This window comes from Pogonomyrmex barbatus, unplaced genomic scaffold (assembly GCF_055798465.1).
Source record: "Pogonomyrmex barbatus isolate J1 unplaced genomic scaffold, ASM5579846v1 scaffold13, whole genome shotgun sequence".
NCBI classification, from domain to species: Eukaryota; Metazoa; Arthropoda; class Insecta; order Hymenoptera; family Formicidae; genus Pogonomyrmex; species Pogonomyrmex barbatus.
The window spans coordinates 3,955,215-3,968,109 of NW_028297109.1; the positions used below are offsets into that span (position 1 = coordinate 3,955,215).

Sequence of the window (12,895 nt, forward strand, 5' to 3'; positions counted from 1 at the left end):
CTTTATATTTTTGTATATAATTGAAAATTGCTTAATTGAAAAACCTCTAGATAATATCTCAAATTAATGATTAATATCTTCTTGACGAAAACATATCTAATTTTTGAACCTTTCGTGATAATTTATGTTCACCATACATTGTGAACAGAATTGAAAGTTATTGATTACTAAACAATCTCACGTAAAAATACGGGAGTTATTATCCTATTCATAGTTCTTTCGCAATGTAATGCAGCTGTGAAAGGTGCAAATTTAATAAGCATAATAATTCTTCACTAGTCTTTTCTTAATTTAGAGAGAGTGAGATATCTCTCGAACTACTTGCCTATTGAAAAAAAAACTGATTGAAGATTCGAACGAACGATAATCAACCTCGTCTCTTAAGAACGCGACGATTTCTTTTCTACGACGTCGACACCGCGGGAATACGTGTGCACTTTCGTGCAAGTCGCCGCGGTCTTATGAATATAATGTCGTCATGATTCCACGCTTGATTGTGAAACTGCTCGCGGTGCAATGCTGCACGTACTAAACAATGGCCGCATCGCGCCGTTCTTGGCTATCATTCGCGTGCTTGCGCGTGCCGGACGAAGAAATCTGTATATTTACTTCGAGAAACAGCCGATCGGCATCGAGTTAATGTCTCTATTCGTCCAATAAAATAATTAAGCTGTGCTGATTTTTTTCTAATCGGGCTTGTTTCTTTAGCGATGCTAATAAGGTGTGACATATACTTCGAGAGAAAGTTACGAAAGGCTTTTGATGTTATCGATAATTATATTTCTTTATTGGGATTTCATTAAAATTTTTTATTAGTATCGAAATATGTCTTCCGATTTAAATAATTGAAAGTTTATTAAAAATTACATTAATGTCATTTTAAATTATGTCGGATTTTAGGAGGATAATAATGGTAGAAAATTTGATTTTTATTTAGTACTTTAAATATTTATAACATTTTTCAATTTAATTGATACAAGATACTACCAATGTTTTCCGCTGTCCTCTTATAATGTTCTGTATAACAACTGGGCGTTTTAGATTTAAACATTATCTTTGAGGAACGTCGACGTGCCTTTGAGTAACGTTGCTTTATGCAACATGACACGCGTTGCGCTTGCAAAGTATTGCAAATCCGATGTCTGGTAACGTGGCCGGGCACAATGGCAGGAAGACGGCTGAGAGAGCATTTTGCGGCTCTGTGTTGTGTGTCGGGATGAGGAGGAGGAGGAGAAGGAGGAGGAGGAGGAGGAGGAGGAGACAGGCGAGGCAAGCGAACGAACGAAACCATCTCTTCGGCTATCGGACGTGAAGCTGCCCTCGTCCTACTCCTCCTACGATAAATCCCGCGAATGCATCTCTCGCGGTTGATGCAGCGCGTCCAGAGCCGCACGACGCGGTTGGGCTCTGTTATTTGTCTACGGGCTGTAGAATTGCGCACCATAAAATTATCGGCGAACGGGGCGTGCGTGCGTGCGCCACGCCGACGAGGAACGTGACCGTGAACGGCAGGAACAGCTGAACAACGAGGTGCCTTTCTTGCACGCGCGATCGGATCACTCGTTAACCCCTGCGTACCGTGGAAATAATTAAAATCGTGAGTGGCATAAAAATCTCGCGGCGCGCCGTTAAATCGATTGAGAAATCCGTGACCGAAAGATATGGTGAATACAAAACGTTTTCTCTCTGCTCGAAGATTATATTAAATTTTGCTAGGAAATTTTGCTAGGAAATTTTGCTAGCAAATTATCACGATTTTATTGACATATACTATCGTAATTTTATTTAATTATTATTCTCTATTTATGTTATTTGTTAAATAATTAGGTAGAATTTATTTTAAATGTGGTAATTATCTACTATACTTCTTTCTTTCGTTCTTTATGGCTATACGTGTAATTATTCCAGGTGAATGACCCCATCGAGAATTCATTGATAGTCGAACTATACTCTCGTGACAGCTGGACGCGTGTTTGATGGCGCGTTAGAACTTTCACGGACATAATTTTATCGTTAGAGAAAAGTGGCAGTCGATGTTACGTGGATTTTTTTCTAAATTGTTGATTAAATGACATAGAACATTCTGCAAAGGAATTTGTATCTTTTAATGTATTTTTTATGAAAAATTTTTATCAGAATCGTGACAGGACTATTGCGTATATAACGGAACTCATTATCGCGGCGTGAGGTTTGAAAATCAAGTTTGTTTAGCGCTTATTTATTAGAGGATTGTTAATAATGAATCCGTGGCGTCGCGTCTTGCCGCAGACTGCGGATTATCGCGAATGAAAATACGTTTTCTCTTCGAAGTATGTGGCACGAGGACGTTCTTTATGACTACCTCTTGTCACCAGCGTGCGGCGCGGCGCGGCGCATGATTCGCATTACGATGCGTATCGTCCGAGTGGGTTAAATATGTATACGCCACGTATGGCGTTTCAAGGAACCCTGATTCATTAAAGGCCTATAGATCTAAATCGGATTTCCCTGTCATCGATTTTTCTGAGTCATTAACGACGAAAATAAGCTTAAGCTAATGATTCGACAGAAATTATAACTAAGAAAAGAGGATTGGTCTTAGTGTGGATAATGCCGTGCAATTTGAAATCAAATCTTCGTAATGCCTAGATAAACTAGTTTATATGACGTAACATAAATTTTAATACGACAGGTTCTATTCCGATCTGGAGGTTCTGCTATAATGAGATTTCACTATAAATATCTCTCGAAGTATTATTCGCGGTCGAGTCATGCGGCGTCCTAAAATCAATATGCATAAATCACCATTACTGAATAACGTCCGCTTTTCAGCTGTCATCGTTCACTTTATGGACAACGTTCCATATTGAATAATGCAACGTGAACGTCCGCCGTTTATGCGCCCAAGTGGACGCGCATTATGGATTGCATCTATCGGAATATATCCTGTAACAATTTAGCATATTTGTGTGATTTATCTATCTTTTTTGAGTAAAGAAATAATTATTCAATTATTAATTATATGGGAACACATAGCTACGGAATAAATTTTGCGAATTTCGTGAATAAAAGCGATATAAATATTCGGGAGGAAGAAACGATTTGCGGCGACACACCTTAGTCTACTTTCACAAGCAGAAAGCGCGTCGTGCATCTATGGCCTTTGGTCGTTTTGGCTCATCACGAAGCCCGTGCTTCGAGGTACGTACGCTAATTGATGGGATCCGAAGTGCAGCTCCATTGCAATGTTCTTAGGGCCCGTCTAGATTCGATAATGAAGACGCGCCAGCACGACCGTTCCTAGAAGCACAACGGTGCGCTTCTCTGCTTCCCTTCCTACGTTCATCTTCCCTTTTCTTTTCCCCTCTATACATCGCGGTCTGTTCAACTCGTATCTGGCTTTATTGGAATGGACTACCATTCCAAGCTGCATCTCGATTCTATCCGCGGGTGTCTATAAATTTGGTTAATAGAGCGGCATCGTCTTCTCGCCGTGAGCGAGAATTACAAAGCCAAGCATGCGGCACCCGAAAGGGATGATCTATAACCATGAAGAAAATAACCCTGTTCTTCTTCGATATCTTCCTCACTTTAAATTCGTTTCCCGCTTACCGATTTACGGCGCGAAATTATTTCAACGCTACTGGCGTTTCTCGCGTTATCTCTCGATTATTTTTGCGAGTATCGATATCAGTAAAAAGAAAAAATTGTGTATTTTATAAAATCATATACGCTACTATTATTTATTTGTATCTCTTTTTACATTTTCCCAGTTTACGTTTTGTTTTGCAATAATTTTTTGTGAAATTTTGATCCAAACTTGTTCTCTTGAAAATTATTTAACATGAGAATGCGAAAAATAAATTGAAGATATTGCCGAGGGTGGAGATCGAAGAGAAAAGTATAAACGTGTCGTTTAAAAAATTGGATGTAATAAATCATACAGCTGAAATGAAAGATGCGAGAGGTCTTCGGCGCTCAGCTCGCCACGTCTTCATCGGCCTCGTTTGCGCAGCTTGTGTTCCTCTCATAATTCTCTTGGTGGCCAGTTAGTCGCGATCGTAGATGCCCCTCGAGAGGGTCGATTCCGTGAAAAAGCAGTTATAAAACCAAGACTCCTTGTAACGTAAAGTATGAAGAAAAAAATCGCGCGAGGTCGTAATATGTCGAGATTTATTTCGCGAACGGAACATTAACGTCCGTATCTAAGATAAAGTATGCCGAAAAAAGGTAATGAACGACAACGGAACGCTAGGACCATCCTAATATACGAGGTGTGCGATGCACAAACATTTATGCATAACGCAATCCCTGTGGCGATTTGCAGATGGATTCTTCTTTGCCGAGTGTTAGCTTATTTTATATATTTTTTCATTTATAATAAGAAATGTATTAATTAAAATTATAAATAATAATTGAATTACTTTATTATTGAATTACGTTATTTAGAAGTCATAAAATGATTGGCAAATTTAGAGTAAGTATCATTACGATCATTAATTTTAAAGAGGATAAATTTAATCTCTTTTTTATGCGTTCTTTGAATAGACATATCCTTCTGTATTACAGTAATTTTTCATTGAGAAATGAATAAGCGTGTACACAGGCGCAATAGGATTATTTCTAACAAGCTCTGCTGAATTTATCATTATATTTGTCGTCTCTCTCTGTGTTACGAGCTTTCATTTGGAACTTGATCAAAAAGACAAATGATGTGGGTTTCGTTCAACGTAAAACGTAGAATCGATTACCTTGGCTCTGGTACTTTGGATCCGATTCTTACAAATGGTTACACAATGAAACTATTTCGACCACTTGCGGCTTGGCGAGCCCTTTTAACGTTGTTAGACGTCAGCATGTGGTGAATAAAGCATGTCGGTACTTTGTCACGTCAGACAGAAATAAGAAGGGCTTTTCTCGACAACGTTAGCGTTGTCTGAGAAACACGCGAGTTGACGCAACGTTAATTCAGACGTGATAATTCGTGCGACTTTCTTTCTATTATCCGCGGGGTAATACACACGAAAGCACGTTGCGTAATGGAGACGATGTACAAAAGTGGAAAAACGTAAAAAAAGAATTAACTTTGTTTTAGAGAACAAACGTGACTGGCTCCATCATCACGTACAAATATAAATATAAAGTGCAAACAAATCCCAAAATTCTTAGAACCGATTTTTATTTGATGTTCTTTTTAAACATATCTAATATTTAAATATGTGTATTCATTATTAATTCGTGTATAGTTTTAGATAAAAAGAATTTTTTTTACATATATTAAATAAATTCTTAAATTGTATAAACGAATATTAATTTAACAAATTATTTAATATATTCAATATTTGATTAGATATGAATCATTATTTTAGAATTTTGCTAAGTTCAGAAGTATAATAAATTTATTTCTTTTTAATTAATAAACTTTCTATTTTTCTTTTGTGTTTTAATTTTTAATATTAAAAGAAGTCAGCTATAATTTTATTTACAAAAAAAAAAAACGAACGTTTAGCATTGAGACGGACAAGCAAAGGACAGGTGGAAGCATCAACGAAATTTATTTTACTCACGTATTTCCTTGGTCTTTGACCAATTCGTTTTAGCGTAACTCACTTTAAATGTCTGTGCTGCCGCCAGATTAATCAGCATTTGTTTTTATATATTTGACTTTGCATTCAAAAGTTTTCTTCACTAAGACATTTAATGTGTTTTATGTAAGAATTAACGTAAAAGGAAATCCTTAAGTGACATCGTGCATCGTTTGAGTACAAGTATATTTTAACTTTCTCTTTGTCGCGAAAATTTTCGTCACATTAGTCAGCACGAAAAACAATTGAAATCAAGTTTGTTAAATGTTAGAATGCTCACATCATGATGAAGAATTACAATTAATTGTAAAATAGGACATAGATGATTTTGAAATTTCTATTGAACGATTTTAATACATAATATATTTCTCTATAATACAATATTGCTTTCTTAACATTTATGTAATTAGAGAAAGATAATTTTGATTCAGTTTCCATTAATTTTATTTTGTAACAAATTAGTGCTAAATAAACACGATATTTTAATATAACCGGCCAACTAAAATACAGTTATATGAAAAGTCGGTCATTTGATTTCATTTTTCTTTCCTTTGTCACGGACGCGTATCCGCATTATTTTTACTTTCGCTTTACTTTCATCTTCCGAAATGCCAACGAAAGATTTCTTATCTCATTCCAAGAATAAAATTACAAGCTATCTTTAAATTCATCTTAATTGTGAGTTTGTTCAAAATCAGATATTGTGAATCCTTTCACTGTTACTTTAAGTTTCAATGTTTAGCATTAAATATGCTCGCAGAAAGGAGTTACGAAAGAGCAAGAATTTCTTTATCTTTTTTAAAAAAAGGACCACGGTATGCTCTCGCGGAAGACTCCGCGGAAGAACGAAACGTGTTTCTGGGACCGGGTTACCCACATAAGGACTCGAAACTGCCTACTTATTCCGATTGCATGCGCCATGTAGTCCGTTGCTCTCTGATGCCATGGCGATGCCATGGCAGGGCTCGTCCGTTCTCTCGCTCGTCCGCCGCCCACAAACACGCAAATGAAGATATTCCTCGTGTTTACACACGCGGACCGGCCGGCCGGTGGAGGCCAACGTCTCGTAAGTGTGTCGCCGGCTTTACGGCGAGCTGAAAAACGGTCGGCTTATCCTCGTCCGGCCTTGCCTCTCGCCATCTAGTTGCCTCTGAGGTTCGTCAACCCCGTTACATCCACATCGTATCGGTTTTTCATCGTTGTCACGTCACGGAATTGAGATAAACCGCCGCGCGGAGAACCGCCGTCGAAGGATAAAACATCAGGAGATCGCGTGCGCCGTCGTAGTTTTTGATGGAGGTCCTCGATACGTCGCGTTGCTACGTGTCTAGTGTTTAATGAATCGCGTTAGGCACGAGAAAACACGAGGATGCTTGCTTAGCATATCGATCCTGCTGCGCACGATCTGGATTGAATGAATAAATGAAAATAGCGAATGCAGCTTTCTTGCAATATTTTTTTTTATTTATTTATTTAATTTACTAATATTTATTAATGTGTAATTTTTTAATTAGAATACGATAAATAAAACCAAATTAACATGGTTTGATTATTTATTCGTATATATGTATTTAAAAATTAAAAACAGAGTAAAAATAGAAAACAATAATTTTGAAGTATTTCCATACGATAGAATTATTGCCAAAATAATATTTTACACAAGATTATTACATATCTATTCGTTAAAAAAATTTTCTTAAAATTTAATTTTTATTTTTTAATTGAAAGCTTCTGAAATTTTGTACAAAATTATAATTAAATTATAATATTATAATTTCCTATGCCTCTCATATATTTATATTTAATTGTAAATTTAAAAAAAGAAGATATAGGGGGGAATGCATCCTAATTTCAACTTTTCTATATTACCATACTTGTCTTTGCATTAATTAGTTTTAAGTGTTGAATCGAATGATTAGCTAAATGAAGTTTCACTGCTCTCATTCCGGCCGGTTTAGATCAGTGAGTGACTCAAGTAAAATGAAACTATGTCACGAACGCGATTGACTCGTGCCGTAGAATGGGAACACGCGTGGTACGCGCTGCACTCTCATTCCGTCGACTCTCGATTCGTTAGTGTGAATGATCTTGCTCGTATCTACGCACTCGTGCCGGTAGATTAATAACGTACTGGTCACGTCCGAGCCGCGTGAATTTTTTGCAGACTGACACCTTTGCGCTAAGTCACACAATTTACTGCAGACTTGACCTCTTTCTTAGAAGCGAACTTTGTAACTAATAGTTCTCGTTAGAGCGGCATAAGAAATCTAAAACAAGACGTGGCGTATTGTAATGTATCTCTTGGAGACTCACGAGGCGTAACAAATTAGCGTGGAATCGTAATCGCGCCCGTAACGATTTAATTCATTGGATTTGCGGTGATTGACCCGGTCGATTGAGGTAACTCACGCATTAATCCGTGCTGAAATGATACATTTGCGTGAAGAAAAAAGGTCGAAAAAAGTAATCGTTCCGTCAAATGAATGTCTCGATATATAAAAATCATTTTTAGACACTCATATTTGCTAATTCATTTTTTATTGAAGAGACAACGCATAACTCTATGCTCGGTAGTTCCGGTTCTTCTCGTTGAATTTAATGGCTTGTTGAATTATATTCGCACCTCGTATGTATCAAGTACTCGGGTCAACAGAATGTATTTTTCGATTCGGAGGCGTGGTTGAAACAATGGACATGAAGATGGTATCGGTCGTCATAAACGTCAGCATTCTGACAGGCTCAGATGCTCGTAAAATGTTGACGGTTTATATAGTATGTAGCGGTTTAAAGAGGTACAGACAAAGACATATCGCACTCCGTTTGTGCTGTAATGGTCATTCTAAAATTGCTAGACTATGTTTCTTAAGGCAGTAATTCTAAAATGCTTATCACTGTATTGCTAATACAGTGATATATTAGCTATTAGCTAACTGACAGCAGCTCTTATACAATAGGTTTAACTAAACTCTGTAGAGCAGAAATTTGATTAAATATAGAATTATATTTTCTTCGTATTTTAATATATAAAAAAATATGTACATAATTAATATAGAAAAGATTTCGAGCTAAAGCTTTATGTTTAGTTATTGATTTAATTACTACGTTAACTCAGCAATTTTTTTTATCTTGATCGAAACACACCTCGTAACATATATTTGAGATTGTGAGGCTAATCTTATTATTTTTTTTTATGTATCTGAAACCAATGACCTGCAATGACTTGCTTTTCATTCGATTCACATTATGCAGACATCGCCATATCAGCAACTTAGCTTGTCAGAATATCTGCGTTTACGACGATCGATAGCATCTTCATATCCATTGTTCTAACCATGCCTGTGATCATCTTTTTTTACACACCTACACGAGACACGATGTTGATCACTAAATGCAGATACGGTCATACGAGTTGACGTCAGATGACGCTTGCGGCTGCAGTCCGAGGCGAAAATATTTCCTGGAAAGTTTGGCGATTCGCACGTCCGACGAATTTTTGATGGATTAGTAGAAGTTATCCCAATCGATCTTTAAGATGAATGTTTTCCATTCGATCTTCCTTCGTATTCTATTTTTCTTTTGGTTCAAATATTTTGTTGTCAATTGTTTTGTATATTGTTTCTTCAAAGCAACATTTACATAACATTTATAATATGCTCAAACATTTAACATAACATTAATTTTTTATGTAAAAATATTATGTAATATTAGCATATTTTTACACCTGGTAAAGATATTGGAATTTTTTTTCGCATATTATCATCCTTAAAATATATGAATATTTTATATTCAAAATTTAACATTTAAGATTTGCAAAAAATAGTTGTGATCGGATTTTATTGATGAGATTTTAATCGAATTCTTAGAGAGGATCTCTTTTCTTGGGATTCACCGTGATGTTATAAGCGTTTAATGGCGTATCTGTTGCACAAATCATTTCGTCTACATCGAATACCGACGTCACTAATTTTGCATGACACGTGTATTCTCTTTTTGTCTACGACTTTTTCAATGCTTTCCGGATGATTTACGCGAGAGCTATATTCTTTTTCTAGAGACTCCTAGACCGTTCGTAGATTTGCATCACATTCGATCGGTGTCTCAAAGAGAGGTAGCCAAAGCAGGAGCTAGTTTATGAGGAGGAATCCTGGAAAAGGATATGTATTCTCGTATCACCGCCCTGTTCACGCTGTGATTATCCCGCGGTGTTTAACAAGCGATACTTCACAATTTTGCACAATGTCCAACCTAGGACCGCGAGAGAACGCGAAACTCGCCATCTATTATCCCGACACAAGGTGGCGAATTAATTTGCCAAGAACATTCGCCAGCGTTTCCGTAACTAAATACTTTACAGGCGTGCATTCGTCTTTCTGCTGCAGCTTTAGAGGATGGAGATTTATATCATTGTCATTGAGGGATGTAAAAATAGAATAAAATATAAAATATTATAGCTACATTCTTTTAAAATAAGTACACAAATTTCTGTTTCTGTTTTATGTAGACAAAACTTTTTTTTATTTTTAAAGTAGATTCACATTTTTTATTCATTTAGGAATTATTTATAATCATACACATGATTGTAAATAATTATATATATATATATATATATATATATATATATATATATCTTTGATACATAAATATTTAAATACATATTAAATGTTTATAATTTATTTTATTAAATTTGATTTTATAAAATAAAAATTTAAATAACTGAAACCATAAAAAGTAGTACTTAAAATGAAATAGTAAGAAACAATTTAAATTATAAAAAACTTTATATTTTATAAAAATTTCATAGAACGTTATTACACGTTATAAATTAAACATTGTTGACTAACTATGTCCGCCTACGATTATCTTTTTCCACTTGCTCCGGCCGCATTTATGGCGGCATTGGATGTTAAATGTGATATCGCGAACACGATGAGTTCTAGCAGTCGTCGATCATCCGCCCTCGATCGATCCGTTCACCGATGTTCCTCGCATTTTGTACCCCGTCGTGAGGAGAAAGTGGAGGCGTTTTACGACACGCGGGGATTCTGATCGCACGAAATATGTCAGTACGACCCTCGTTCTTCAAAGCGTCGTCGCCATCAAATTAACATACAGAGCCTTCGGACACGCGTAGACGCGTGTATCTTCCTTAACAACCCTGAACATAATCGAACAATCTTTACTATTAACTATTATTCTTACTATATATCCAGAGAATTTAGTCAAAATATTATATCTAAAGTATTATCAAAATATTATAATATTTTTTAATATTTGTAATGATCTAAATATTTTTAAATAATGAAAAATTTGAGTAAAAGAATATGCTTCAATATAATTATTATATCGTTTATTTTATATCAAATATGATTTCCATAGAAAAAATAATTATTTCTCGCATACTGTATCGTATAAGTTGGACATATTTGGATTGTAAAGACACACGCGAGAATAGATATGTAATATGTCGGTAAATATTATAGTAAAAGCTTTATCTATTGTTGCCTGAAGTATTAATTTAGTTGTCTATTTCTTGGTAACTTTTTATTCAATAATTAATGAGTTTTGCTTGGGTGCGATGTATTATTTATTTTGATTTAACTCATGATGTTCTGTGTGTGAAAATTAGATAATCGCTATCGATTCGCATGAGGGTGGGAGGGAGGAGGAGAGAAATCACGAAAGTTTCTTAGTGCCTTGTCGACCAGAATCCCACGATGAGATCGGTCGCGTTTCACGCACACGCATACACGCACGCGCTATTCAAGCGAATCTTTGCCCGCGCGTTCTCGCCGTTATGTTATGCAACCGACAGAACGGGAAGCCTTGAGAATCAGACTGAGATGAAGGAGGATGCAGATGCAAATTATGACCGGGAGGATGTGGTCTAATGGGAAAATGTTTTCTGTATTGCAGGTAAGAAGAATTCTCGTCTCTCGCTATCGTCTTGTTGATTCGCCACAACGCTCGAGGCTACGAGCGCAATCGAAGCGCACCGATATCGTGTTCAACCCTTTGCGGCAAGATTTATGTTCGACTAAGAATTGCGTTGCGTCTTACGACCACTGAAAGTTGCAACTTGGATTTAGAAAAATCTTGCGAGGTATGTCTAAAAAATATAAAATCGTCGCACAAAACGACGATTGATTGTAAATCGCAAACAACAAAAATTGCAAAACTTTGCAAAAATTGCAAAACTCGACAACTTATTTATCTGGAAAAAAATTTTAAAGTATGGTATAGTTTTAAATCTGTTAACGTAATTAGTATAATATTTAGAAAATGTAGTTTGTAGGATTAAGTTAAAGTTGAAAAATGATCATATAACAAACTCAGAAATTGATCCTAATTTTTTAATTCTTTTATAAAAAGATTATTAAAATAAATATTTTTAATTTGTTTTTTATTAGAAAAATCTTAAATTTGAAAAGAAATGAAATTTTATAGAAAAAAAAACTTTCTTTGTTATAATTCTTGCCGATTGTTCTTGATTAATTAGTCTCGTAAATCAGATTACGAGACTAATTAATTGTAGACATACATGACGGTTATACGCAATGTCGACGTTAATGTCGACGTTAATGAGAGACATAATTCGTGTACGGGGAAAATTGTGACATCGATTACGACGACCTTGCCCCAATAATCAACGATACATATCGTTACACATGTTTGATATAGTTTTTAATAAATGCAGTTGTAATTTCACTCTCGCATGTGTTACCGCAATTAGGTTACAACATGTGGTCAAAGATAGAATCGACGATCTTAGAATAGATGTAAAACTTGATTAATTGAAATATTGATACTTGTTGAGGCTCAGTTATTGTATTAATATTATACTATACATATTATAAATACAATAGTAGAGGTAACTTAGGATAAAGAAAAAAGATTAGGATATAAAAAATAATACTGAAATATGAATTTTAGAGAAAAATGTTTGCATTTTTTTTGCTTAATACTAATAATTTTATTAAATAAATTTTAATACTTGAAGAATAATATTGAAGAGGAAAAATGCATTTTTCTGCGAAATTTGATGTTAGAAATATTTAGTGAAAAGATTGATGTGAAGGATCACCTATCGGTATTTAAGGATAGTGTTCTAGATTGTAGACATGGTTATGTAAGATCAGATGAATCGTAAAAGAAAAAGAAAATAGAAAATCGATCGAGGTTTATTGGATCGAGGTTTATTCAGTATCGACATAGAAAGTAACGTAACCGTAGCGTAACGCGGCCCCAGGTGTCGATAATTATGTCGTTTCCAAACTAGTCGCATGCCTACACGGTGGTTGGCATGCCGCGACGCCTCTGGCGAACGAGGCCAG

The 12,895-nt window shown here is 35.5% G+C and overlaps 1 protein-coding gene and 1 long non-coding RNA gene across 3 annotated transcripts in view; both read left to right on the forward strand.

Moving 5' to 3' along the window:
* The window catches only part of LOC105422001 (uncharacterized), a 164,802-nt gene that overhangs the window by 45,519 nt on the left and 106,388 nt on the right, over positions 1–12,895 (forward strand). The gene's annotated exons all lie outside the window — the stretch shown is intronic.
* On the forward strand, positions 1,367–12,731 carry LOC148937570 (uncharacterized). The gene is made up of 2 exons (XR_016138220.1): positions 1,367–1,597; positions 11,478–12,731. It is a non-coding gene; the product is annotated as an uncharacterized LOC148937570 (long non-coding RNA).